Source organism: Oncorhynchus mykiss, chromosome 25 (assembly GCF_057628025.1).
Source record: "Oncorhynchus mykiss isolate SJ-2025 chromosome 25, ASM5762802v1, whole genome shotgun sequence".
NCBI classification, from domain to species: Eukaryota; Metazoa; Chordata; class Actinopteri; order Salmoniformes; family Salmonidae; genus Oncorhynchus; species Oncorhynchus mykiss.
In genome coordinates this window covers 60236539-60261098 of record NC_143046.1, presented here as the reverse complement: position 1 = coordinate 60261098, position 24560 = coordinate 60236539, and the positions used below count along the sequence as shown (strand labels likewise).

The 24560-nt window shown below is 43.8% G+C and overlaps 1 protein-coding gene across 1 annotated transcript in view; it reads right to left on the bottom strand.

Annotated features, from left to right (window-relative positions):
• The window catches only part of dlgap2a (discs, large (Drosophila) homolog-associated protein 2a), a 173319-nt gene extending 158148 nt beyond the window's left edge, over positions 1–15171 (bottom strand). Inside the window, exon 1 of the mRNA XM_036962872.2 lies at positions 14832–15171. The gene's annotated coding sequence lies outside the window, so the exon portion shown is untranslated. The remainder of the gene's footprint in view (positions 1–14831) is intronic.
• Positions 15172–24560: the final 9389 nt, after the last annotated feature.

Below are 24560 nucleotides of genomic sequence, written 5' to 3'. Positions count from 1 at the left end.
CAGGAAAACCTCTGGGCCCTAGTTGTATAGTCAGGTCAGGTGGAGATTTAAAAGCCTTAACTACTGAGAACTGGTCTGAAATGGTCTAGCATAAAGGCCTTCTGGATGAGACTAGCTACCTCATATATCCTGCATGTATTTTTTAGTGTGGAGCTGTGCGGGCAAGGGCACAACATCAGAGAGAATACATTAAACATTGCAGGGATCTGGACGGTTGTTTGTGTGATTCTGTTTGTCTGATGTCATCTCTGTGAACAGCACTTTATAGAAGTTGGCCTAAATTCAAATTGCAGTAAATTCCCTGAAAATGTTCACAACAATACTGAGCTATGTTTATATAGCAGAGAGAGCCATACTGTAGGCTACAGTAAACAACCAAGTCAAGTCCCAACGTAGAAATGAACTCAAGGAGACAGAGAGAACAGTCATCTCCACACAGAGCACATCTCTGCAGTAAAACCCCACTGGTCCTGTTAAACTCTCAGCTTCTCACCCATCCAACCCGATACCTCCTGTCTTCCTCTGTCACCACCTCCCTCTTGTCTCCTACCTCCAGCCACCCCTTGCTGCTCTCAGCTCAATGTCATCCTCCCCATTGGGCTATGACATAAGCACAGTCCTGAAGCCACACACACACCATGCCCTACAACCTGGGCTAATAAGTACATCTACACACTAAGCCTGTAGGTTTCCCTCTGACGTCTCCAGCCCACCCCAGAGTGTTTGTATAAAACATTTTTACATTTTAGCAGACACTCTTATACAGATCAATGTACAGTAGTCTCAGCCTCCAGTATTTATGCTGCAGTAGTTTATGTGTCGGGGGGGCTAGGGTCAGTTTGTTATATCTGGAGTACTTCTCATGTCCTATTTGGTGTCCTGTGTGAATTTAAGTGTGCTCTCTCTAATTCTCTCTTTCTTGGAGGACCTGTGCCCTAGGACCATGCCTCAGGACTACCTGACATGATGACTCCTTGCAGTCCCCAGTCCACCTGGCCATGCTGCTGCTCCAGTTTCAACTGTTCTGCCTTATTATTATTGGACCATGCTGGTCATTTATGAACATTTGAACATCTTGGCCATGTTCTGTTATAATCTCCACCCGGCACAGCCAGAAGGGGCCACCCCACATAGCCTGGTTCCTCTCTAGGTTTCTTCCTAGGTTTTGGCCTTTCTAGGGAGTCTAGGGAGTTTTTCCTTGCCACTGTGCTTCTATACCTGTATTGCTTGCTGTTTGGGGTTTTAGGCTGGGTTTCTGTACAGCACTTTGAGATATCAGCTGATGTACGAAGGGCTATATAAATACATTCGATTTGATTTTTATTTGATTTAGTGAGCGCATATATTTTCATACTTGACTTTTCACACTGGTTCCTCGTGGGACTCGAACCCTCAACCCTGGTTTTTCAAGCGCGATGCACTACCAACTGAGCCACACGGGAGCGGTGTAAAACATAGCTGAGGTCAGAGCCATCTGTCACAGCTGCTCTACAAAATCACCTCTCCGTCTCTCTCGCTCCACTGTATCTATCTCTGCCACCAAAGAGCACAAACAGAACAGCAGTCTCTGGAGAAAACAGTGAAACGACCAGAGCATGGAGGAGAACAGGGTCAGGGTTCCTTCCTGTACAGAGCAGAGGGCAGGCAAGGGGAATGGTTGCTGCTAAGGTTAGCTAGACTATAATGGGAAAAAATAATTTCTGCTTCACTCTTCTCACTGGCAGATACTCTTATTGGGTACTGTGCTATCTTATGGAGAGAATTCCCTGTGAAACACAGCTGATCTTTGGCAGATGTTATATCCAGAGACCTCCTCTCTATCCAAACTAGTGTTAAAGCTGGTTGAAGTGTTTGGGCGAATGTCGAATTACACCTTATATACAGTGCACTGCTTTAGGGTACTACTATTTGAGGCACAGAGGTATATCTCTATCACCCTGTTCTGCTCAAATTGGTCTTAGTGACCTCGTCGTCATGAGTTGTTGAGCAAGCACCGAGTCCTGCAGCCTGACAGTGATGTAGATACAGCCAACAGATAAAAATCCAGTCTGGGGCATCTGAAGATGCTCGCTTAGCACTGCTGCATTACAAATTGACTCACTGATGGAAAAAACACTGCATCATGTCATAGCTCTTAAACACTAAACCAGAGAAAGAAAGTGAGCGCAGTTGGAGACTGAGTTGAATCATAAGTTGAGGGTAAGGGGAACTGATGTTTGTGGACACTGTGTTTCCACTCTGGATTATACTGCAGTGCACAGTGGAGGTCTTCACTAGCCCAAAATGTTGGACCCGTTCCTAAATAGATAATTGACTTCCCACCCGACTGAAAAACAGAGACCCGTTGCAAATGGACCCGAGGACAGTCAGACCTGTTCCGAAAAGGACCGTGAAATACAGACCCAAACAGACCTGTGCTGGTTCGGATCCGAGAGACCAGTTCACATCCGAAAGAAGGAAGAGAGAGAGAAACGCTCAACTGGGCACTTCCAGCGCCATCAATAAACAAGCGACATTGGCCAAATGATCCACAGTTAAGTGTCCTTAAAAACTGTCTACACATGTAGGATCTTAATTTGATCACTATGTTCTTGCTGAGAATTTTCCTGCACGGCAGAAAGTGCTAACTTGTAGAATATTTGAGTTTTAAAAAGGCTTCTAAAGTTTGTTATTTCCACTGAGAAATGTCTGACTTTATTTGCGCTAACGAAAAATGCATCAACCCCTACAAACATGTCCATTAATAATAATCCACATTATAATTCACATTTCCTGTTGCTGAAGGATTATTTTCCTGCTGTAGCAAACTGGCTCAAATTAATATCCTATATCTGTATAATAAATGACAAAACAACTATTAGTTGTGTTTCGATGTGTAGCATATTCAAAACGTTGTTCTATTGGTTTTGACCTTCCTACAACAATAATTGTCTACCTCATGGTTCAGCTGTTGGAGATTTGAGTGCTAAATGCAGTAAGCATTGCATGCATATAGACCTATAGACCTAGGTGTTCACTGTACGATATTAATATAAAAAAATGAATATTAAGAGAGACAAGTTTAGGCCTAGCCCTAGAAAGATTGAGAGAAAGATAGAGAAATGCCAGCGCCGTGTCCTCGACATGGATGTCTTTATACTTGTCAGATAGGCTACTAATGCTATACAAATATAGGCATACAGAATGAGGCTAATTCGTAAATGTTCAATCAGAATAGTTTTTATAAAGAATTATATTGTTAGAATAAAGGAGTAACTCTGGTAGGCCTAAAACATTCTTCCTCACCTCAACTGTCGGACTTTGTTTGAGTGCCGGAGGTGTGCAGTGGCTAAGCCTAATAATAGCCATAACACACCAGACCCTCAAAAAAGTTGCTTAACTTTATTAGGGGAATACAAAAAGTAAGTCAAGTCATTGTCAAGTCATTGTTTTTAGGTTATTATATTGCGACAGTTTTGCATCTTGCCCTCTTTGGTTTTTCCTCTTCATGGTTTGAGTGCGAGTAGCATAGTAGGCCTACCGATAATTGTATTATATTGCGGCAGACACAACATTACAGCTGGAACTTCATTTGGCCAACGAAAATGGCTCAACAGAATGAAGACTACGCCTGTATTGCAGCTATTACCAACAAAGGTGATTGCATACCGTAGGCCTACCCAACAAATGACAGCAATAGGCTAATGCAATATCTTTTACAACAGGCCTACTTTTAACCTTAAACTAAATATGGAGCACAAAATTGAAAAGTCAGGATTTAGGACCACATTTGGGATCTGTTGAAACCGTGAAGACTAGTGCACAGTACTGACACATGGTAGTGGCAGTGCTATGCAAACCAAGAACATCACCACTGATTTCACTAAGCTTGAGCACAGCATTAGTCATGAGCTTATAAATTACAGGTTAAGTCCACACTAACGTGTACTGTACATGTACATCTTCTCCTTACAGTATAGCCCCAAGGCACTCAATAAGCTAGGAAGGATTCCCTTCCTACATGTCATGTGTGAGTCAATAAAAAAAACTTAAAACTATTACCCAGATACACACGTCATGATGTCATGTCATGTGTGTATCTGGATTTGGCAGGAAAATACATGAATCGGCTCCATTTGAGGTTTGCGGTAAAAAAGGTTTATTGAAATGCCCTTGAGGTGGGCAAAGACCAAACTTGAGGGAAATAAACTGCACCATTGCAGTATGATCCCACCCACACAGACAGACACACATACACCTCTCCCTTGACACACCTTCCGCTTAGTAGGAGGGTGTGTGTGCATCTCTCTCCCTCTCCTTCACACACACAAACTAACACACACAAACGCACCCACCCACTACCCAGGCACAGCCAGTTGGACCTGGTGAGTCCAAAGAAGTGCCATGGCTTGACGTGGTACTGTTTGCATAGAAATGCAAGAATCGCCATCACTGCCTGATGACGTCTCCATGGCAACAGGGGGAGCAAACCCCGGGACTCAGCGTCAAACGACCAAGGACTTTCAGAGACGGAGGTTTTTCTCTTACATACAGTAGAAGAAAAACATCACATATTACTGGTTCATTTCACCCAAAGTTGGTACTAAAGGAAAGGCTCTCTACTTCTCTACTCATTAATTCATACATCTCTCTGAAACACACCTGCTTTTCTGCTCTACACTTCTGTAACGGTTCTTCCGTCGAAGGAGAGGAGGACCAAAATGCAGCGTGGTTCGTGTTCAACATGTTTAATAAAAGACGATAACGTGAACACTACACAAATACAAAATAACAACCGCGGCCAAAAACCCAAAACAGTCCTATCTGGTGCAGAGAATACAAAGACAGGAAACAACCACCCACAAACCCCAACACAAAACAAGCTACCTAAATATGGTTCCCAATCAGAGACAATGACTAACACCTGCCTCTGATTGAGAACCATATCAGGCCATACATAGAAACGGACAAACTAGACACAAAACATAGAATGCCCACCCAGCTCACGTCCTGACCAACACTAAAACAAGGAAAACACAAAAGAACTATGGTCAGAACGTGACAACTTCAGATGCAGAGAGAGATGAAATCCTTCATTCTCAAATGAATGATTCACTAAAACAAAAGGCACTCGTTTTAGTTTTTAAACATTTATTTTACCTTTATTTAACTAGGCAAGTCAGTTAAGAACAAATTCTTATTTACAATGACGGCCTAGGAACAGTGGGTTAACTGCCTTGTTCAGGAGCAGAATGACAGATTTTTTCCTTGTCAGCTCAGGGATTCAATCTTGCAACCTTTCGGTTACTAGTCCAACACTCTAACCACTATGCCAGTCTGCCACCCCAACTAAGTAAGCCGTAAATTAGGCATTTTATTATCCTCCTTGCTTATCAATGCAGCGAGGAGGTTTTCTCTCCATATAGCCTACTTGAATCATTTACCTGCCAGTGTATATACAGTGCATTAGGAAAGTAGTCGAGCAATAACAAAGCCATGAGGTCGAAGAAATTGTCCATCGAGTTCTGATACAGGATTGTGTTGAGGCACATCTGGGGAAGGGTACCAAAACATTTCTGTAGCATTGACGTTCCCCTTGAACACAGTGGCCTCCATCATTCTTAAATGTAAGAAGTTTGGAACCACCAATACTCTTCCTACTGTATAGCTGGCCGCCCGTGCACTTAAGCACCATAAGTTGTGAAGTTCATCGTAACTTGTTTAATCTGCCTATTAACTCTTCATGCCTTTCCAAGACCTTGTGGTGCAACATAACATATCATAGTGTGACTCCAAGTTAACTTTAAGATTATGGTTATTATATAAATATTTGCGCATAAATGTTTCCACCACAATTATTGCATAATCTTTTTCTCCGACCAAAAAATGATGCACCCTTGTCTAGCATATTGTATTTTGTCGACATTGGGACATTTTACAGGCACATGTTTCCATCAGGCCTGTTTTGTTATGCGTCAGGTAATTCATCCACATGAAATGTTAGGATGAAAGTCTGGTTAGGGACACAAATGCGTGGGAGGCTAGAAGCCATTTGTGTTGTATAGTTTGTGTGTGCTTTTTGGCATATCACTTCTTTCAACTTGGGGGCAGTAATACATAAGGTCATGGGTCAGGTCATATATCAGGTTAGGTTGAATCTCAATGTGACTTGGATTTAAAAGGAATAGCGCAGAGACTAGTGAAAACAATATGGTGGAAGGAAACGCTCTCTCACCCATGTTTACGTCAATCCAATGCTTTTTAACTTTAGTAGTACATGTAAGAAGAATCAAGTTAGCTACCTAGTTGATTTGTCCCCTGTTAGCTAGTGATAGTTAGTGTTAGTGATGCACAAGCTAGGCCTATTTGAAACATCTCCTGGCCGCATTTACTCGGCAAATTCAATTGCTTGAAACCCCCCCAAGGGCTTTAAAACCCTATTAAAAACCTAATTAGATTTTTGCCAGAAGTAAAAACAAATACATATAAATGAACATGTTTTTAAAAAAATTAAAAATTTAGTTTTGGAGTCAAAGATAATAGTTTCAGCATAGTTGTAGTTTTTCAAAATTGTGGGTTGTCAATGATTTCATTTCAGTTTACAAAATATTTTTTTCATGATTATTTTTAGTTTTCACCTAAGCTGAGCCATAAGGGAGGCTAGGCATTTACCATTACCACGATAATATTAGTTTTTTTGTCACCCACTTTGGTAAAAAAATTACCATCACCAACTAATTAACTTGTAATTTTTGTAGATTAAGTGTTTGAGCTATTAATGTATCAAAAGGTGTTTGTTTACAAATGAGCTATGACATAGGCTATGAATATGTAGCACAACATTGGATTTCAGCCCATCTCAAAATGTAATGGTTTGGACCGGTTGGAAGATTTTACGAAGTGGTCTTCTCTTCTCTGCTCGCTTTGGCCATGCAGTGCACCTCGAAGAAATTGATTGCTGTCCTCGTTATTAAATGATCAACTGTACCCTATACTGTATATCTGAAAATGACCATATACACTGAGTGTACAAAACATTAGGAACACCTTTCTAACATTGAGTTGCCAACCCTTTTGCCCTCAGAACAGCCTCAATTTGTCGGGTAATGGACTCTACAAGGCGTGAAAAGCATTTGAAGGGGTTAAACCAAGGCCTCATGCCATTTTAAAGGGTTAATAAATTGTGTTATGATAAACTGTAAGGTCTCCTCTCATAAGCTCATACTCCTCCTGTCTGGGCCCCACTGTGACTGTCTGAGGTTCTGAGTATACGACTGGTTTTCTGAGAACACAAGGCCACCGCAGGCCTGATGGAAACCACCACCTGGCAGAAGATGCTTAGACTTATCTGTTGTGAAATGTCACCTTGTTATGAACCTATACTATATAAGCTGCAGGACGTCTTAGACACCTCGCAGAACCTGGGGAGAGCTGTCATATACTGTACTCTGTACCAACTTCTGTCTACAATTGTATTACTAAATGATCATTTTAAATACATAAACAAAGAGTCTGTTTCCTTTCTACTACCAATATATATGTTTGATAATTATATAGAACTGATCATCTGAAATTGACCAACACGCTACACAGGAACGTTGGCCCATGTTGACTCCAATGCTTCCCACAGTTGTGTTAGGTTGGCTGGATGTCCTTTGGATGGTGCACTATTCTTGCTACACACGGGAAACTGTTGAGAATGAAAAACCCAGCAGCAATTCTTGACACACTCAAAACGGTGGCCTGACATCTACTACCATACCCCGTTCAAAGGCACTGAAATATTTTGTCTTGTCCATTCACCCTCTGAATGGCACACACACACAATCCATGTCTCAAGGCTTAAAAATCATTCTCTAACCTGTCTCCTCTCCTTCATCTATATCGATTTAAGTGAATTTAATAAGGGATCATAGTGTTCATCTGGAATCACCTGGTCAGGCTCTGTCATGGAAAGAGCAGGTGTTCATAAAGTGTTGTACACTTTTGCTTTAAACTGACTGTTTGAAGCAAAACTACCAAAACTATTGCTGACGGTCAACCTGAGCAATCTCAATAAAATCTATTGTAAACCCCGTCCGTGGGTATAGCCTGATGAGCGTTGTGTCTCTGGTAGCTTACTTTTATTCTGGTCAAACAATTTTTAACAGCTCTTAGATAACAATAACCTAGCAAATTACTTAGGTTGTCACTCAACCAATAAAGCCTAATATCATGCAAGTCATTTTAGCATTTCATGCTGAAGGTGCTGCGCAGATGTGCATGATCAGGAACAGGCGCTTGGCCCAGTGCGCAGGTGGGTGGACTATGCTACTGATATTGCCCGAGGGTTGTTCGGCAAAAAAAACGTTTCTTAAATGGAAGCAAACGGAACAAAACAAAGATAAACATACCTGAATTTTTGCCAATAGAAACTCTCATTTGCAACTGTTGGACTAATGATTACACCCTATATCAGCAGTCACTGTCTGTCACCTCAAATGTGTCTCTTGACCTGTGCGCACCTACATTGTAAACTTGCATTCATAGGCTAGGTTGTAGCAACCTCATGATGGGTATAGGGAAAATTAGAGTATCATGAACCTATTGCATATTCAAGTCACTGGGTGAATGGAATATGAATGAAAGTCATCCAATACGCTGTAATAGTAAAATAAGGCCATGCTCATAAAAAAAAAAAAGGTTCTCCCTCATCTTAAACGGCTCTGACCGCCACTGTTGTGGATGGACATGAGGTCTGGCATTGTCACAGGTTGCAGTATAGAGATGTTAAGGCAAGACAAGATAGTGTTTTCTTTCCCTCTTTTCCTTTTCCTTGGGCTGAATTGAGGTTTGCCATCCCCATCAGGAACGAGTGCTGCACTAAAGGAGGAGTGTATTCAGAACCTCATTGATGTTGTCTGGCAGCGCATGTGTGCCTTTGTGTGTTCGTCACAGATGGAGTCAACTGGACTGATTGGAGTCAAAACCATTATCCCAGAAGACTACCCATAATCTGACAGCCATCAGCATCCAAATAATAACAGCACCTGTCACACAGGGCAAACTCACATTGCTAGTAATTCATATTTAACCATTCACACGCCCCATTGATTGTAATGTTACTCAAAGCCTTGGCCAACATGTTTTCCTGAGTGTTGGTGTGCAGTATGTACATATAAATAGTACAGTTTACAGTAATGCTTATGCTAATCAGGCATAATGTACATAAATTATGACTTTACGTCCCCTAGGGTATTTGCTGCTTGTTGAGTAGTCAACTGGATGAGTCCAGTGTGTGTGTGTGCACGCATGCGTGCGTGTGTTTGTGCGTGGGCGCGCGCGTGTGTGTCTCATCGGTCCAATGGATGAGGCCAGTTGAACTGTGACAATCTGGCTCATTAAACTGTGCAAATCACCACGAGAGCTGGACCCTTCAGGTCGTCTCAGCAAACACGATCATCCTTCTTCTCTCCCGTCCCACAGCACAGACAGCAGCATGACTGAATGAGGGAAGCAATGCAAACAGAGATAATTCAATACATTTCATAACTACTGAACCATCTGTAATCCAGGCACCTGCCAAACCAAGTGTGAAATTATGCGAGTGGGGTCTTTTTAGTCACTTCACCGATGAAGCTTCATTCTTTGATCCTAATGAGGATCAAATGTCTAATGGCCCCTCCACTGAAGTGGACCAATTCAATGAGCAATTATATTATGGTATGGGATACATATGAATGACCCTAAACAGTGTCCATAATGGTGATAATATATGTGATCTCAGCATTTTTAGCATTTTTATTTGAGGTATTGTCTTTGCTTATGTACTATTTTCAGTCAGCTACTTACATTACTTCCCCAGAACGGTCAACCACAATTGTAGCTCAGCATCAATAATATCTGAAGTCAGTGAACAAAACACTGAAAATATGCACTACAGTTCAAAAGTTTGGGGTCACTTAGAAATGCCCTTGTTTTTGAACAGAGGCCCAGTATCAGCAGCCATCACTCCTGTGTTCCAATGGCACGTTAGCTAATCCAAGTGTATCATTTTAAAAGGCTAATTGATCATTAGAAAACCCTTTTGCAATTATGTTGTTCTGATTAAAGAAGCAACAAAACTGGTCTTCTTTAGACTAGTTGAGTGTCCGGAGCATCCGCATTTGTTTGTTCGATTACAGGCTCAAAATGGCCAGAAATAAATAACTTTCTCCTGAAACTCGTCAGTCTATTCTTGTTCTGAGAAATGAAGGCTATTCCATGTGAGAAATTGGTTAGAGTCAGTTTGCGTTGTTCTGTGAAGGGAGTAGTACACAGCGTTGTACGAGATCTTCAGTTTCTTGGCAATTTCTCGCTGCTTTTCTTTCAAAAACAAGGACATTTCTAAGTGACCCCAAACTTTTGAACGGTAGTGTATATTTTTGTGTGTGTATTGATGTGTAAATGTGTGTGCACAAGCATACAGTACATGTCCATGTCATGTAGTGGGAGTACTATATAAGGGAACGGGGGCATTTGTCAATGTTCACAGTGCCATAGCCTAGTACAGTAGTTTATGTCTGGAAGGCATTCACCATGACGCATGAGAAATAAGAAACATCACACACGTTTATGGTCATGTGTGGATCAACACACACATTTTTCGTAGCCGAGGGCTCAAATAAATGATCCCTCTCAACCACATCAATCAATTCCAAGTAACGCAATGTGGAAACGCGCTGTTTACAGATTCAAATCCACAAACGGCGCTCAAGTCGTCTGTCTTCTCTAAAAATTAAAGTGACAGAATCATTTTCGATTTCAACAGGCGTATGTGTCACCCTAAAATGCTCAGGTTTATCCTGACAGGCCATTGAAAGGGACAACTTCAATATAAATGTTCTGACAGACAATCCATAAGGTGATATAGTGAACCTGATTAATATTCATACGTGTAGCCTCCAGCTCAGGTAAAAAGGACGAATAGCCAGGTGACAGTGCACACGCGCACACACACACACACACACACACACACACACACACACACACACACACACACACACACACACACACACACACACACACACACACACACGCTCATGTACAGCCCCCAAGATTCTGCTTAAAAATGATTGATCCGCCTGTGGAGTGACTGAGCTCCTTCCCCTCGGCCGACTGCCTGCATGTAAATCCCTCAGGGACTGCAGTGCATTAGGGAAACTAACAAGGATGGAAATTCAGACCAGAGAAACAGCCTTGGCATGCAGCACGATGGCTATATGTCACTTGTTCATGAGTTAGCTAGTACCTAAAGTCTAGTGTCATGCGCATGGCATAGACAACACACACACACGATTGATTCCCATTCAAAATCCTATTTTCCCGAACCCTAAACCTAATCCTAGCCCTTAACCTAACCCAACCTTAAACCTAACCCCAAACCCCTAACCCTAACTCTTAACCCTAAACTTAACACCTAACCTTAACCCCAATTCTAATCCTAATTGTAACCCAAACCCTTAAACATTTACATTTTACATTATTATTTATAGTCATTTAGCAGATGCTCTTATCCATAGTGACTTACAGTTAGTGCATTCATCTCAAGATAGCTAAGTGGGACAACCACATATCACAGGCATAGGAAGTACATTTTTCTCTCAATAAAGTAGCTATCAGTAGAATCAGAGCTAGAAGGGAGTGGGGTTTATTGCTTTGATGTTTGCAGAGAACGACAGGATGTTGTCCTGAACAGCTACGCTCCTGAACAGCTCATCAAATGGCTATCCAGACTATTTTTCTTATCTCATACTTTTTTTTGTAGGTATTTTCTTAAATGTGCATTGTTGGTTAAAGGCTTGTAAGTAAGCATTTCACTGTCAGGTCTACACCTGTTGTATTCGGGGCATGTGACAAATAACATTTGATTTGATTTGATTTGTCCAGGATCACAACAAGGTTCTTTGCACTCTGGGAGGGCAACACTTAGGAGTCAACAGTGTTGGAGAGGTCTTTGAGCGAACAGGTCTTCCCCGGGAGGAACAACAGCTCTGTTTTGTCGAAGTTGAGCTTGAGGTGGTGGGCCGACATCCAAGTTGAGATATCTGCCAGGCACCCAGAGGTGTGTGTCGCCACCTGATTGTCAGAAGGGGGGGAAGGAGAAAAGTAGTTGAGTGTCATCCCCATAGCAATGGTAGGAGAGACCATGTGAGGATATGATGGAGCCGAGTGACTTGGTGTATTGAGAGGGCCTACAACCGAGCCATGAAGGACACCAGTAGTGAGAGGACGTGGTGCAGACACAGATCCTCTCCAAGTCACCTGGTAGGAGCGGCCTGCCAGGTAGGATGCAATCCAGGAGTGTGCAGCGCCTGAGACGCCCAGCCCTGAGAGGGTGGAGAGGAGGATATGATGGTTCACGGTGTTGAAGGCAGCAGAGAGATCTAGGAGGATGAGAACAGAGGATAGAGAGTCAGCTTTGGAAGTGCTGAGAGCCTCTGTGACACAGAGGACAGTAGTCTCAGTTGATTGACCCGTCTTGAAGCCTAACTGGTTAGGGTCAAGAAGATTGTTCTGAGAGAGATAACGAGAAAGTTGATCAGAGACAACACCCTCAAGTGTTTTGGAAAGAAAGGAAAGAAGGGATACAGGTCTGTAGTTTTTGACATCAGATGAGTCGAGTGTTGGTTTCTTGAGGAGAGAAGAGACTCGGGCCATTTTGAAGTCAGAGGGGACGCTGCCAGTGGTCAGGGATGAATTGATGAGGGAACTGAGGAATGGGAGGTCTCTAGAGATGGTCTGGAGAAGGGAGGAGGAGATGGGGTCGAGCGGGCAGGTTGTCAGGCAGCCAGACCTGTCAGGCAGCCAGTCACAGGATTTCATCTGGAGAGAGAGGGGAGAAAGAGGTCACGGCGTAGGGTAGTTTTGTGTGAGTGACACCAGTGGTCTCAATAAGCTGAGTGAATGAGTAGCGGATGTCGTCAACCTTCTTCTCGTCCGCAGAGGGAGGGGGTGGAGGATTAAGGAGGGAGGAGACCTAACCCCTAAAATAGCCTTTTCCATCTGGTGACCGGCTAAATGTCCCCACTTTTCAGAATTTTGCTGTTTTACTATCCTTGTAAAACGCACGCACGCACACACACACACACACACACACACACACACACACACACACACACACACAAACACACACACACAGCTTTAGCCCACAACAAGTGGAGGCCCCTAGCATTGAGGGAATGTGGCAGCTATTCAGTAGAATTTAGTGCAGTAGGGATATCCTAGATCTGTGCCTGGTCCTCTCCCTGAAGTAGGGTTTGAAAACTTCAGGAAATGTTCAATAAATTCCTTAGTTTTCCCGAAAATCCCAGGTCGAGGATTACCTGAATCAGGATGGAATAAACAGGAAATCCGTAATCCTCCATCCAGGTTTTCTGGAAAACCTGTAAATGCATTGAAAGTTTTCGGAATTTCGCAACTCTACTCCAGGGATCTCCCTACTATCTTAACGTTAACCATCAGCTAGGAAAAGTGTGACACTGACCTTAGACCAGTGTTCAGGGGAAAATTCTCATGCTTTTGACTTTTTTTATTTTATTAACCTTTATTTAACTAGGCAAGTCAGTTAAGAACAAATTCTTATTTTCAATGACGGCCTAGTGGGTGGGTTAACTGCCTGTTCAGGGGGAGAACGACAGATTTGTACCTTGTCAGCTCGGGGGTTTGAACTTGCAACCTTCCAGTTACTAGTCCAACGCTCTAACCACTAGGCTACCCTGCCACCCCACTTTAGAGCTCCAAGTATACCGACCAGTGTTTAAAAGCACGTGCACAGGAGCCCTGACCAGGGTGAGAGGCTCTGCACTGCAGCAGTGTCCTGTAGGCTCCATGTACTGTATGAATTGTATGGTACCCAGCTGCAGTGGCTCAGTCCTCGAGAGGTGTAATTTACTGTGAGCCAGACCACAGGGACCTTATAAATCCTCAGAATGCCAGCAGGACCCAGAGAGAGCACATCTCCCCACACATGATAGAGTGTCAGTATACTGTTACTGTAAACACACACACGTAAGCACACACACACAATTATAGAGAAATCCACTTACGCAACCTCAAACCACCCACCCGCACTTTACTGAAACACACACAGGCAACATCCGCCCACACACATACAAATCAGTGAGAGATATAGCCTACTTTGTGAATTAAAATGCCCCCTAACCAGCACTGTCACAGAGTCTCTTCATCATCAGCTTCTGAGCATTAGTCTACTGAGAATACTTGGGTTTCCCCCACAGAAAAATACTATTTAGCTATTTTAATTGACTGCACCCCAGAATCAGTTCTTTATCAGGCAAATCCTGTTCTCTTGTCACTGCATTTTATCATTCCTGTCTCTCCTGTCACTGCCAAAATACTGCATGAGGATGTGGTGGGTATGAAATGAGGATAACAAAACAGAAGCAAATAAAATCCAACTCATTCTGAGTGTGCTCAAGGACAACAACTAAAATGCGCTACACACAGATATGAGATATTGCAGAGATCTGTGGTAGGATTACTGGTCTGTTGAAGGGAGCCCCATGGTTAAGCTAACTGTATTGCTAACTGTACATAGAACTGTAGGCTACATATGGCTTAGCCATCTCTCTAAATGATCACGCCTGCCTCGCCTTCTGCCAAAAGCTGAAGCAAGCGGCTGCTACTTCCAACACGAACCTGTTTAATCATCATGCCACCTTTGCGTTAACACAACGCCAACATCACAGCAATACCACCAGAACATCACAGACAAGATTTATTTTTCGACCTCATCAGGAAAAAAGAACTAAACTCCACTCTTCTATCAGTTTCATCAGAGGAGAAAGGAGAAGAGAAGAGAGAGAACTTACCTGGCAAGGTGTCCAGAGGCAGGAGACATCAGAGAGCATGGGCTTGTCTTTCACACGATGACAGCAGAGGATCACAGTCATGTGTGTGAGAGATGCTTCACTCTCCCTCTGAACCAGTCTCACTGATGTCAGCTCTCTTTTCTATTTCCTTCCTCCTCCTCTTCCTTTTTTTTCTCTTCTTTTCTTTTTCTTTTATCCGAACCCTCTGAAGAGGAGGGCAAAAAAAGGGGAAAGGGGCAACGGACAGCAAGATGCTCTGCTCTCCAGTGAGACTACTTCTAATCTCGACACAATCCTCTACTGCAGCACGGCACGGCAGGCACTCTCACTGCCCGTTCACACAGCCCGGTGACGCACAAAACCCGGAACTGGAGCCTGAATGCGACATGGATACTTGACTGGAGTGAACAACAGTACTTCACTGAGATGTGCTATTGGCTGGTAGAGCATTGAGAGGACTCCTTGTCTCAATCTCTCTTTCTTTCTCTCGCTCGCTCTCACTCTCTCTGTCTCTCTCTCTCATCCTCTCATTTAATGTGTACCTACAGTGGAGAATGGTCCTCATTGAAACACTGTTAGGTTGACATCACATCATCCACTTGGTCCAAACATGGACCGCTTCACTGCTGTTATCACCGTTTATCGCCATTGACAACAGACGTCTTTCTGGTGCGGAGTGCCATGCGGGCAGTGAGACTGATAAACTGGCTGCTCTCTCTCTCTCCACTCTCGCTCCCTCTGTGCATCAACATGAACTATTAACACATCCAAGTTACTCATAAGGGCTGGGCAGACGGCAGAATAAAAATAGCAACAACCTTCCTACAAGCACTGTCATTCACCATCTCACACACACTCAAACTAAATAGGCTAACTAAATACAAAACAAGCCCAGCTAGTGTACAGTGTACGTGTGTAATGCACATGTAGATTGGCCTCACTCAATGATTAGTACACACTGATGGTGACGCTGTGTGGTCGTTGCTGTCTTTATTGATGCAACACATCCTCTCATCAGAGTTAGCACTTTCCTCTTCTAGAGTAGTGTGTGTCTGGAGTGAGCGGCAGGGGCAGAGGACTAGCTGTCTTATCGGACCAGGGTTTAGGGGTGTCCTGCCATGGTGGCTCAAGGTCGGCCGACATGTCAATCCAGATCTATTGCCGGGCCAGGAGACAGCCAGCCAGCCCCAGTGCATTCTAATGACCTGGTGAGACAGGATTTATGTTCCTATCGGAAATATTCATACTGCTTTCATACACAGGGTGGGTCAGTGGGAACACAGATAATATTGTTATCCATCAGCTTCTCATGTATAGGTAAATGATAAAGGGATGAGGAGGAAAAAAGAAGAGGATGGGATGTCGGGCTATATGGGCGTCACGACTTGAATTCCTTATGTAGCTGACAGCTTAAAGCCCCCATGCAGTCTTGTTCATTTTATTTTGAAATCATCCCAGTGTGTCTAATAAATCCCTGTGTATGTTTATTTCATGAAAATAACTCCTAATAAATTGTTCATCATTTCCATGAGCCTCCTTTTGCCATTGATACGAATTGAAATCTATTTACATACAAAGTCCTGATTGGCAGATAGGATCGTCTACACTCTAGAGCCTACCCTGCTTACCCAGTCATAGTAGGAGGATACATATGTAAATAAAAGGTGACTGGTCATTGGTCATGCCAATGTCATGCTGTTTGCCAAAACCCCCATCCCACCTGAACTGGCTGAAATTACAGGTGTTTTTTCTTCTTCAAAAAGATCTTACACTAAAAGTGAGTGTTTCAGTGTTATTTCAACCTCATATTGTGGAAATATCATTTTTTTTAAAAACAGGAAATTATATATTTGACTGCGCTGCCCCATTAAATACAACTAACACGATCCACTAATTGAGCATATAATAAGATACTGCTCTAGCAATACTGTTATACTGCAAAATATCAGAAACACTCGCGCCTTCATTTTGGAATGCTAACAGCAGTATCAATGGAAGTCTTAGGCAGGGCATTCCTATGCACAGTAGCTCCCCACTGCTACAGGGATAGCCTAAATCAATAGGGAACTAGTGAAACCTTTCGCCGCAGGTAGCTATTCCACTCAAGCAGGGAAAGCTCATTCACCCAGAACAAATGGGCTTTGCTAAAAAATTTAAAAACCTTGTGTAATCCTCTCCTCCTCCTTTACTCTCCTCTCCTCATCCACAACCACGCTCTCCTTCTTTACCATGTTCTCTTCCTCCACCCTCTCCTACTCCTTAACAACCACCATATTATTCTCAACCAACTCTTCTCCCTCTCTCAGTATTCAGCACCCCACTGTTCAATTGCTCCTCTGCTGGTTGCTGTGCTGGGATGTCAGGAAGAATGGTGGCCCCAGTCCTGTACATAACAAATCTAATCTCGCACAAATATTCATCACATGGGTCACACTCCAATGCGAGGCAATCTGTGTCCCAGGAGACGAAGTCATTAGACATTACCGCCCTTCTATTCAAATTGCAAACAGGGGTAAAGGAACCCAACAGAGATATCAGGCTCCTGTATAGTTTGTCCTTGTAATGAGATTGCAGCACCAGTAACTATTAATTGCTATAATTATATCCCCCTTCCTCCTTATCATGACTGTCAAATGACTTTGTCTAAATAACTTGTGGAAAGATACTCACCTGTCCTATTGAGTTGTTGCTGATATGTTCAACATTGTCAAACCCTGATCTGTTTCACCTGTCAGTGTGATTGTCTCCACCCCCCTCCAGGTGTTGCCCATCTTCCCCATTACCCCCCTGTGTATTTATACCTGTGTTGTCTGTCTGTGCCAGTTCTTTTTGTTTGTTCAAGCCTATCAGTGGTTTGTTGTGTGCCAGGCACAGCGGTTTCTTGAAAGCAGAATGATAACGCTAAATTCCAGCAAATTAAATTATTTTCATTGAACTCTTTGGGAGGAAATCCATGTCCAATCCTACTGAGAGGAATTGAAAGCAGGACCCCCAACTCTGATAGTAAGGATGTGCAGGATTCAGCACACGTCTGCATTAAATCCATCCACACTGTCCCGCAAGCTGCTATAGCACAGAGTAAGTCTGAGAGACAATGTCTGAGTCCATCAAATACACAGCACAGACTCTCATTTGATATATCGGTTTCCTTCTGGGCTAATGGCTCTCTGAGTTTATCATCCCCCTTTTATCTTATTTACTGCTGAGACGCAGACTGAGACTCACATGTGCTCTGGGTGCCTGGAGTGCCCTGGTTTTGGGGTAGAGGGGCTATGGTCCACTGTAGTGATTATGCATGTTGTTGTTACAGGGTAAATACCGCAGTCACAAGGAAAATATATCACATTACCAAGTAGGAGTTTACTGTATGTAGTTTACAGTATGCTGCTACATCAATCTAGAATCTCATTCCCTTTCCCCACTAGCTAACACCAGGAGTGGGGAGCTGTGTTTTGAATAATTTACAGACGGCTTCAAAGAGCCAGGGGCTGCTTGGAATTGAGGGTAGCTGTGTGGTGTCATATTCAACACACCCTCAGGCTATGAAAACTGTGGACCAGGTACGGTCCTGTCCTGTACATCAGGTTTCTATGTTATTTCCCATTCATCCTCCTGTCATCTCTGTTCCCTCAAGCCTTCATCCTGACTGGATCATCACAGGGGAGATGGATGAAGTCAGATTTGCTTCAAGCAGAAGGCAACAACGTGCTGAATATGCTGAGCCATTCTGTTTTTGGGTTTCACAACATAAGAAGCGAGTCAAAGCCGGTGATTACACGACCGATTTAACCGCCATGATGGATTCTCCCTGAGGTAATAACGTATCTGCCTATGACGTGAAAGTAAAAAACCTTCAACAGCTACAGCGTAATGATACCCAACCCATACCGGGGAAATCAGAGTGCGGGCCCTAAACGGTTGAGCAATTCAATAGAAGCGTTTTCATATTTATTTGCAGTGCTGCATTTCAACCTGACATCTCCTCCACAACGGCTTTACTGAATCTGATTGCTACAACCAGAAAGGTCTGGATTCTTTTGTCGCAGAATTGTTGACGCCGCTCTCTCTCCTTTCACAACTGACAGTTGACAGTGATTGTACTATTAGCTCCTGTTTCTGTGGAGAACAGTGCACTTGAAAGACATTGGCAATTACATTTAACCCCTCCTTTCTTCCTCTCTCCCTCTCTTTCCCCCCAAGCCAATTACATAGGAAGGGAATGGATAAGCTATGTTGAATGGTAAGCCATGTTGTCCCCTGCCTCAGTTTCGTTAGCTTCTGTAGGTTGTGTCGAAAATGCTGGTGTTGGCACATGCAGCCATTGATTTTGATTTGGGGCCCTCTGTCTCCCACCTGAGTACATCTGAGGGAGAGACTACAGCAATTAGGGCCAGCAGCATACTTGACCATTTGATAGAGGCTCAGCGTCCATCTCCAGCTCTCTAGCTGCATCCCCAGAAACTGTTTTGATGAGGGCCCTAAATAAGTGTTTGAACATGAAAAGGCCTGACTCGGCATGCTCTGCAGTGGCACACACCCAAAATAAAAGAGACCTTCAGCAGTTTGCCTCTGATTTCCCTAAATCATTACCCAGCCTCTAAACCACAGTGGAAGGTGAACCTTTATGGATGTGTGACATTAAAGGTGTAAAATATAGGATGTGAGGATATGCCAATCCATTGATGTGGCATCATCAAAAAAGTGATGTCAGCGCACTCCAAAAAAGTTCTGATCTGGCAAACAAAACGTATGTGGCCAAGTTCACCCCATAGATTTACTGTAATTGTCACACGAAACTCAACAGTATTGTTGAGGGAGCTGACACTGAACAGACAGAGGGCCACTGCTTTGTCCACCTGATCCTCCTCCTCTCAACTCTGTGGTTGAGCAGGAAACGCTCAGCACTTATCATTGCTGATCCACAGATGGAAGTGGGCATGTTTGAAAACCTTGCAGCCCTATGGGTCACTACTGGGGAAATATGGAGGAACATAGAGGAACAGTAGTAGGCCCTGTTTCTGGACTGAAAACAGGAGGCCTTGCCTTCTGCTCAATGGCATTTGCAATAGCCAAATGGCATCCATTGAGAATGGGGAGCAATTATCATGAAAAGAACAGCATGGATTTCTTATTGATACAGCATGGATTAATTCTAAATAAAAAATAAAAACATGTCCAAATTTTCATTAAAACAACGTCCAACTTTCCTCATCCAATTACACATAAATTGAAATTCAATTGATCAAGTGCCCTTCATTTTTGAATGCACTTATTTTATTTTAATGCACTTATTTTACACAGATTACTGCACCTGCACATAGCCCACCTATAATTTAGCCCAAACAACTACCTCTTTCCCTACTGTATTTAATTAATTTATTTATTTTGCTCCTTTGCACCCCATTATTTTTATTTCTACTTTGCACTTTGCACATTCTTCCATTGCAAATCTACCATTCCAGTGTTTTACTTGCTATATTGTATTTACTTTGCCTCCATGGCCTTTTTTTTGTCTTTACCTCCCTTATCTCACTTATCTCACCTCATTTGCTCACATCGTATTTAGACTTGTTTATACTGTATTATTGACTGTATGTTTGTTTTACTCCATGTGTAACTCTGTGTCGTTGTATGTGTCGAACTGCTTTGCTTTATCTTGGCCAGGTTGCAATTGTAAATGAGAACTTGTTCTCAACTTGCCTACCTGGTTAAATAAAGGTGAAATAAAAACATTTTTTTTTTTATTTTTTTACAAATCATAGCATATTCAGCTAGATTTAGTGTTCTCCAAAATAACTAAAATGCAATTTGAATAGCCCCTCAATTCATCTTAGAGAAGTTATGTGATAATCAACAATTACAGTGTATTCAGACCCCTTGATTTTTTCCACAATTTGTTACAGCCTTATTCTAAAATGTTTTTTTTTAATCCTTAGCAATCTACACACAATATCCCATTATGACAAAGCAAAAACAGGTTTGTAGAAATTTTTGCAAATGTATATATATATTTTTAAATACCTTATTTAGGTATTCAGACCCTTTGCTATGAGACTCAACATTGAGCTCAGGTGCATCCTGTTTCCATTGATCATCCTTGAAATGTTTCTACAACTTGGTTGGAGTCCACCTGTGGTACATTAAATTGGTTGGACATGATTTGGAAAGGCACACACCTGTCTATATAAGGTTACAGTTGACAGTGCATGTCAGAGCAAAAACCAAATCATGAGGTCAAAGGAATTGTCAGTATAGCTCTGAGACAGGATTGTGTTGAGGCACAGATCTGGGGAGGTGTACCAAAAAATGGTTGCAGCATTGAAGGTCCCCATGAACACAGTGGCCTCCATCATTCTTAAATGGAAGAACTTTGGAACCACCAAGACTCTTCCTAGAGCTGACCGCCCGGCCTAACTGAGCAATCGGGGGAGAAGGGCCTTAGCCAGGGAGATGACCAAGAACCCGAATGTCACAGAGCTCTAGAGTTCCTCTGTGGAGATGGGAGAACCTTCCAGAAGGACAACCATCTCTGTACCACTCCACCAATCAGGCCTTTATGGTTGAGTGGCCAGACGGAAGCCACTGCTCAGTAAAAGGCACATGACAGTCCACTTGGAGTTTGCCAAAAGGCACCTAAAGACTCTCAGACTATGAGAAACAAGATTCTCTGGAGGAAACCTGGCATCATCCTTACGGTGAAGCATGGTGATGGCAGCATCATGCTATGGGGATGTTTTCATTGGCAGGGGGATCGAGGGAAAGATGAATGGAGCAAAGTACAGAGAGATCCTTGATGAAAACCTGCTCCAGAGTGCTCAGGACCTCAGACTGGGGCGAAGGTTCAGCTTCCAACAGGACCCTAAGCACACAGCCAAGTCAACGCAGGAGTGGCTTCAGGACAAGTCTCTGAATGTCCTTGAGTGGCCCAGCCTGAGCCCGGACTTGAACCCGGTCTAACATCTCTAGAGAGACATGAAAATAGCTGTGCAGCAATGCTCCCCATCCAACCTGACAGAGCTTGAGAGGATCTGCAGAGAAGAAGTTGTGCATCTCAGCCACGCTCAAGGTCCTAAACGATATCTTAATTGCCATCGATAAGAAACATTACTGTGCAGCCGTATTCATTGATCTGGCCAAGGCTTTCGACTCTGTCAATCACCACATCCTCATCGGCAGACTCGACAGCCTTGGTTTCTTGGCTGCTGGTGAGTCTCTGATCCACCTCTACGCAGACGACACCATTCTGTATACTTCTGGCCCTTCTTTGGACACTGTGTTAACTAACCTCCAGACGAGCTTCAATGCCATATAACTCTCCTTCCGTGGCCTCCAATTGCTCTTAAAATCAAGTAAAACTAAGTGCATGCTCTTCAACCGATCGCTGCCTGCACCTGCCCGCCTGTCCAACATCACTACTCTGGACGGCTCTGCCCTAGAATACGTGGTCAACTACAAATACCTAGGTGTCTGGTTAGACTGTAAACTCTCCTTCCAGACCCACATCAAACATCTCCAATCCAAAGTTAAATCTAGAATTGGCTTCCTATTTCGCAACAAAGCATCTTTCACTCATGTTGCCAAACATACCCTTGTAAAACTGACCATCCTACCAATCCTCGACTTCGGCGATGTCATTTACAAAATAGCCTCCAATACCCTACTCAACAAATTGGATGCAGTCTATCACAGTGCCATCCGTTTTGTCACCAAAGCCCCATATACTACCCACCATTGCGACCTGTACGCTCTCGTTGGCTGGCCCTCGCTTCATACTCGTCGCCAAACCCACTGGCTCCATGTCATCTACAAGACCCTTCTAGGTAAAGTCCCCCCTTATTTCAGCTCGCTGGTCACCATCTGCTAGGTAAAGTCCCCCCTTATCTCAGCTCGCTGGTCACCATAGCATCACCCATCTGTAGCACGCGCTCCAGCAGGTATATCTCTCTGGTCAACCCCAAAACCAATTCTGTCTTTGGCCGCCTCTCCTTCCAGTTCTCTGCTGCCAATGACTGGAACGAACTACAAAAATCTCTGAAACTGGAAACACTTATCTCCCTCACTAGCTTTAAGCACCAACTGTCAGAGCAGCTCACAGATTACTGCACATGTACATAGCCCACCTATAATTTAGCCCAAACAACTACCTCTTTCCCTACTGTATTTTTTAAATTGTATTTATTTATTTATTTTGCTCCTTTGCACCCCGTTATTTTTATTTCTTCTTTGCACATTCTTCCACTGCAAATCTACCATTCCAGTGTTTTACTTGTTATATTGTATTTACTTCGCCACCATGGCCTTTTTTTTTGCCTTTACCTCCCTTATCTCACCTAATTTGCTCACATCGTATATAGACTTGTTTATACTGTATTATTGACTGTATGTTTGTTTTACTCCATATGTAACTCTGTGTTGTTGTATGTGTCGAACTGCTTTGCTTTATCTTGGCCAGGTCGCAATTGTAAATGAGAACTTGTTCTCAACTTGCCTACCTGGTTAAATAAAGGTTAAGTAAAATAAAAATAAGATAAATAAAAACCCCTAGCTTAAGTTTATACGATGCAAAAATTGCTTTATTCTTAATAGAAAAGTAGCTGGAACTACAGGCACATAGTGACGTGGTGTCACACCCTGACCATAGTTTGCTTTGTATGTTTCTATGTTTTGGTTGGTCAGGGTGTGAGCTGGGTGGGCATTCTATGTTACATGTCTAGTTTGTCTATTTCTATGTTTCAGCCTAGTATGGTTCTCAATCAGAGGCAGGTGTCATTAGTTGTCTCTGATTGAGAATCATACTTAGGTAGCCTGGGTTGCACTGTTTGTTTGTGGGTGATTGTCTATGTCAGTGGCTTGTGTCAGCACAGGTCTAATTTGTAGCTTCACGGTTGTAATTTGTTGGACGGCAAGGGTTGCTACACATGGGAGGAGATCCTGGCGGGAAAGGATCGCCTTCCATGGGAACAGGTGGAGGCAGCGAGGAGAGCAGAGGCAGCCAGAGAGAGGAGCCGGCGATATGAGGGAACACGGTTGGCAAGGAAGCCCGGGAGTCAGCCCCAAAAATTTATTGGGGGGGCTAACAGGGAGTATTGCTATGCCAGGTAGGAGACCTGCGCAAACTCCCTGTGCTTACCGGGGGGGCTAGAGAGACCGGGCAGGCACCGTGTTATGCTGTGGTGCGCACGGTGTCTCCAGTGCAGGTGCATAGCCCGGTGCGGTACATTCCAGCTCCACGTATCGGCCGGGCTAGAGTGAGCGTCGCGCCAAGTGCCATGAAGCCGGCTCTACGTATCTGGTCCCCAGTGCGTCTCCTTGGGCCGGCTTACATGGCACCAGCCTTGCGCACGGTGTCTCCGGTTCGCCTGCATAGCCCAGTGCGGGCTATTCCACCTCGCCGCACTGGCAGGGCGACCGGGACCATTCAACCGGGTAAGGTTGGGCAGGCTCGGTGCTCAAGAGCTCCAGTGCGCCTGCACGGTCCGGTCTTTCCAGTCCCACCTCCACACCCCAGCCCTCCGGTAGCAGCTCCCCGCACCAGGCTTCCTGTGCGTGACCTCGGCCCAGTACCACCAGTGCCAGCACCACGCATCAGGCCTACAGTGCGCCTCGCTTGTCCAGCGCTGCTGGAGTCTCCCTCCTCTCCAGCGCTGCCGGAGTCTCCCGCCTGTTCGACGCTACGAGAGCTACTCAGTCCAGCGTTGCCGGAGCTTCCCGTCTGCCCAGCGCCATCTG